At 46.5% G+C, this 5,726-nt stretch overlaps 1 pseudogene across 1 annotated transcript; it reads left to right on the top strand.

Moving 5' to 3' along the window:
- Positions 1–452: 452 nt before the first annotated feature.
- On the top strand, positions 453–5,321 carry LOC308529001 (mannose-binding protein A-like; annotated as a pseudogene). Its single transcript has 4 exons — positions 453–633; positions 976–1,092; positions 4,233–4,306; positions 4,949–5,321. The product of its transcript is annotated as a mannose-binding protein A-like (transcript).
- The last annotated feature ends 405 nt before the right edge of the window (positions 5,322–5,726 follow it).

A 5,726-nucleotide genomic window follows, 5' to 3' on the forward strand; every position in this document is an offset into this window, starting at 1 on the left:
TTGTACTTTATTTGAAGTATGTCGCTTGAAAATGTGAGTCTATTTGCCAATGAAAAACACCAATTTCTAGAAGTTGTAAAATGTATTCATGAATTTGTCAATCCAAAAAGATGCTAATTACTTGCTTTTAGATGTCACCACAAGTTAAGTTTTCTAAGAATTAAGAATTCTAATTCAGCTGGAAAAAAGTATATGGTTTTTAGAGGCCTTGAGAGCTCAGCCAGTACATTATGTACATGAAACCATAATACGGTTTCCTGCGTATTACACATGACAGTAGTTAATGTGTAAGTTGTCTGTCTCCTGAGCAGCCTGGGAGAAACTCAGAGTCAAAGCTGGTGTGTCTGTGTCCCGAGCACAGGGGCCAGCTCACCAGAGGCGGTAGCGGATGTTGGCTACACGGGATGAGATGCAATTCTTTCCCTCACTCCCTCCACTACCAGGTGAGGGCCATGCTGTGGTTTGTATCACTTCCCACCCTTCTGTGTGCGGTGACAGTGTCCTTCTCAGAACCCACAGCCTGTGAGGATGCCCAGAAGGCCTGCTCAGTGATTGCCTGTGGCATCCCGGTCACCAGTGGCACCCCAGGCAGAGACGGGTGAGACGGAGCCAAGGGGGAAAAAGGAGAACCAGGTGCCCAGGCTGGTCTGACTTCTTGAATCTTTACCCCCCAGAGGGATCTGGGGCAGAGCCATGAGCAGGCTCCCCTTACATTATGATGGGCATGAATCTCTCAGGATAATTCCTGTACATTGTCATTGTCTCCTAAACAAAGACGCTGCTGTCACCTGGCTCCCACCTTTCAACGGGGGAATCGGTGGTGTGTGGTTGTCTGTAAGAGGTGATATTCCGCAGCCCAGTCAGCTGGCGCTGGAGGCAGGTGGTTTCTGGAGTCAACGTGAATCTAGTGCTGAGCTTTTGTAGGAAGAGAATGAGAGACAGACACTGGGTCACATGTCCTTCATCTTCCAACAGGGCAGTGGCTCTGAGGCTTGCAGTGCTCTCCAGAGAAACTGGGGCCTCCCGGAAGTAGAGGGGCTCCTGGGACACAAGGAGTGAAGGGTCTAAAAGGAGTTCGTGGAGACAGTTCAGGTAAGGAGCTCATCTCAGCACGGCGTGGGCTGAGGGGACCAGCCAGGGAACTCGAGGACCACGTGGGAGGAGCCCTTTTCGCTGCCCCACTGGCAGACCTCCCCTATGCCTCCTGACCCAGCACTCTCACTCCTCCTAGTCCTACTTGGGGCCTGAAGGGATTCCCACAGGCACCTGAGAACAGACTTGCAACCTTCCTGGCCACCTTTCATGGCCACTGCAGATGGACCAGCTCCCTCAGCTGGAGCAGCCAATGCCAGGCTCCAAAATGTGCGGGAGGAAACTGCTCCCCTCAGGTGTTGGGTTTAAGTTTGTTGTCACAAGAGTGGCATGAAGATGGTCTGCTTTATAAGATCCCTGGTGCAATAGAGTAATGAATAGAGTAACTAAATCAATTCATCCAAAGTGAAATAAAATAATTAGTAACAACAAAACAAAAGTGATGACCTCACATAAATATTTGCCCACTGGCCCATCATTATTATAAGAATACTAGTGATCCCACCATGCCAAGGGACACCCCAAGTCCCATTAGGCCGGGAGACACAGAGTCAAGTTCCTGCCCACTAGCACCTGCCTCCCCAGGCACACAGCGCCATCCACCTCCCAAGCCTTGGCTTTCACACAGCCTCCTGGTGACCAGTTTTTGTTGTTATGACGTGACAGCATCCTGGCCAAGGGGTTTTTATAATAGAGATTGAAGAGCTCACCTGGAATAAGAAATGAAAGCATGATTAAGAAAACTTTTCAAAAAGGAGAGTGAGGAGAGCCAAGATGGCGGCATAAGGCATAAACCTGTACGTGATGCCCCCCACAACCACATTAAAAATAATAACTATAAGACAAAACAACTATCATCCAGAACCACGGGAAAGCTGGCCAAGTAGAAGTTCTACGACTAGAAGGAAAGAAAAAAGTGCATTGAACTCATTTACGGTGAGATTCTGGGGTCCCAGACTCCTACGGGGAGAAACTGGACTGTCTTGTAGTGGATCAGAAAGCGAGGGTGGCTTTCTCACAGAACTGCTCGCAGGGATCATTGTTAGTGTGGGGGCGCAGGACTCGGGGACACAGAGACATGGAGTCGCGGAGACGGCTGACCAAAGCCATTTCTGTTTGCTCCATCCTGGTGATTCTCTGAGACCCTGCCCCACTCAATTTACATCCCCACCCAAGCTGTGCACAGCGGCGCAAAGGAATGACCTGCCATTTTGCAGCCTAACCTAACAAGCTGCAGCTGGGTCAAAGAGCTCCAAAACTTCCAAACACCAAAGAAGGGGAGAAATCTGCTGATATTGCTGTAGCTCCTGCTGGGTGGACTCACACAGTGGTAGACTTGGAGATCCAGGAGCCAGGGTACCCAGTGGTCAGATACCAGATTTCAACTCCTCACATCCATAAGGGACACACTCAAGAAGCAGACTCAGGTGCATGGGTGCGTGCATGTGTGTGTGTGTGCATGGGTGCGTGCGTGAGTGTGCAGGTAAAAAACAAAAAAAAAACAAAAGAAGAAGCAGACTCAGTGAGCATCAAAGTTCCACTGAAGCAAGTCCTACCCCATGAGAGTGTCTCCAACACAGCAGTTCTTCCACTATAGACACAGTGGGCCCTTGCAGTCAGCCAAAAATGCAGAGACAAAGAAACATGTCACAAATGAAAGAAATGGAGGAAAGCAAACTAATGGAGAACATAGAGTTCAAAACCACAGGTATAAGGTTACTCAAGAATCTTCTACGAACCTCTGGGGAACTTAGTGAGACCTTCAAGGATCTTAATGAGAATGTCAAAAAAAATGGAAAAGGACCAGTCAGAAATTATGCATACATTGACTGAAATTAAAAATAATATACAGAGACCCAACAGCAGACTAGAGGATCCCAAGAATCAAGTCAAAGATTTGAAATACGAAGAAGCAAAAAACATCCATCCAGAAAAGCAAAACAAAAAAAGAATCCAAAAATATGAAGATAGCTTAAGGAGCCTCTGGGACAACTTCAAACATACAAACATCCGAATTATCAGGGTACCAGAAGAAGAGAGAGAGCAAGATACTGAAAGCCTATTAGAAGAAATCATGACAGAAAACTTCCACTACCTGATGAAAGAAATAGACTTACAAGTCCAGGAAGCAAAGAGAACCCTGAATAAGAGGAATCCAAAGAGGACCACACCAAGACACATCATAATTAAAATGCCAAGGGTTAAAGGCAAAGAGAGAATCTTAAAAGCAGCAAGAGAAAAACAGTTAGTTACCTATAAGAGAGTACCCATACGACTGTTAGCTGATTTCTCAACAGAAACCATGCAAGCCAGAAGGGAGTGGCAAGAAATATTCAAAGTGATGAATAGCAAGAATCTACAACGAAGATTACTCTACCCAGCAAAGCTATCATGTAGAATTGAAGATCAGATAAAGAGCTTCACAGGTAAGGAAAAGCTAAAGGAGTTCATCACCACAAAACCAGGATTATATGAAATGCTGAATGATATTCTTTAAGAAGAGGAAGAAGAAGAAAAAGGTAAAGATAAAAATTATGGACATCAAATAAATATCTATCAACAAGTTAACCTAAAAATTAAGTCAGAATAAATTGGTGAATATAATAGAAGCAGGGGCATAGAAAGGGAGTGGATTGACAGTTCTCAGGGGGAAGGGGGTATAGGGGTTGTAGGAAGAGACTGGACAAAAATCTTACACCTATGGATGAGGACAGTGGTAGGGGGTAAGGGCATGGGATGGGGTGGGAACCAGGTGGAGGGGAGCTATGGGGGAGAAAAAGAGGAACATCTGTAATAATCTGAACAATAAAGATTTATTAATTAAAAAAAGGAGAATGAGTTCAGTCTTTTCCTATAAATGAATGTAACATTACAGTATTTAAGCAGTTTGTGAAGAAAAGGATCCAGAATTACAGTTTGCAAGTTAACATTATTGTTAGTGTTATTACTAGTTTCAGAGTTACAGTTTATAAAAGTTATGAATTATGTCCAAGAAGGAATACAGTTATGTTTTGTTTTCTCTCTTCCTTTTTTTTCTTATTTTTCCAGTATAAGCATACTATTTTTTCCCCTAAAAAATATTCTGTTCTTGAATTTAGGGTCTTTTTCTCAATATATGCCCTTCTCCCGTTGCTTTGCAGTTACGGAGACTAAGCTGGCTAACTTAGAGAGAGAGCTGAGGAGCCTGGAGGCAGAACTGGACCTCATCAAAAATGTAAGCCTCCTCCTGCCCCCCTGGGTTCCCACTCTTTCCTTGTCCTTGAGCGCTCTGGACTTTCAGGAGGTGGAATAGAACTAACAATTGTGAACATGTATTATTTACCAAGGCCTGTGCTAGGTTGGCATTTTCTCATAATATGGTTTCATTCTGTCCTCTCATCACTGCTGTTTGCAAGCATTACACTTATTTAATTTATTGGTGAGAGAAAATAGGTCTAGGAATTGCAGATAATTCATTCAGCATCACCCAGGTGGGAAGCAGTAAAGGAAAGATTGCATGAAGATCTGTTGCCTCCAAATCCTTTCTTCTTCCTCAGCACCGCTGTTCTCCCATGGCTGTCCCTGCACCTTTCTATCCTGGCATCCAAGCCTGGAAGTGGGGCCCAGTCCTGTTTCCCGGTCCACCTGCACTGGGACAGTTTGTTCTGGGGGACTGTCTCCAGGACAGGCTCCCCCAGGAGAGGCTGGGCTCTGCCAGGGCCTTCCCTAGGCTGAGGAGCTCCTCCTCACTAGGACCTCACCTGAGGGGCTTGCACATGGGCTCCTTTTCAGAGTCCTGACTCCCCGAAAAGGGCGTGGTCACCTACTGGCCTGAGCTTCAAGCCAAGTCAACCCCACCCATCCTTTGTGATTTCAGTGCAAATCTTCTCCTTGAGCAAGAGATCTGGAAAGAAGCTCCATGTGACCAACGGTGAAAAGATGCCTTTTTCCAAAGTGAAGGCTCTGTGCGCTGAGCTCCAGGCCACCGTGGCCACCCCCAAGAACGCCGAGGAGAACAAAGCCATCATGGACGTGGCCAATGACCATGCCTTCTGGGCATCATAGATGAAGGAACCGAAGGCCAGTTTGTGTATGTGACAGGAGGGAGGGTAACCTATAGCAACTGGAAGAAGGATGAGCCTAATGACTTTGGCTCAGGGGAGGACTGTGTGTGCCTTCTACAGGATGGGCTCTGGAATGGTGTCTCCTGCTCTTCCTCCTTCGTGGCTGTCTGTGAATCTCCAGCCTGAAGAGGAAGTTCCTCAGCCCCTCTGTTGCCCTAAAAGAAAATCCAGTGATGCTTTTCTTATGCCCAGTGTTGACTCACTCTTTGGTGGGGCTGGAAGGAAAATGAAGGGATGAATTTGATTATGGGATTAGGGAGTAAAAAGAGATTGACATGAGGGTCTCTGGTCCAGTTCTTGGCAGAGGACACCCTCTGTCTTGCTTAAGAGCATAGCACAGGGTTACAGTCAAACCATGGAAAGGGCCCAGTCTAGCCCTCTCCTTTCTCAGCGAGGACACTGCAGCCCGTCACAGGGACCCATGAAGGGCCACATCTGTGTCAGTCAGCAGCAGATCTCAGCCTCAAAGAGAACCAATCCTTTTGTCAGAGTGCTGCCACCACTTCATGCCCTCAATCCCTTCCCATGGCT

This window comes from Myotis nattereri (assembly GCF_964212035.1).
Source record: "Myotis nattereri genome assembly, chromosome: 13".
Lineage (NCBI taxonomy): Eukaryota > Metazoa > Chordata > Mammalia > Chiroptera > Vespertilionidae > Myotis > Myotis nattereri.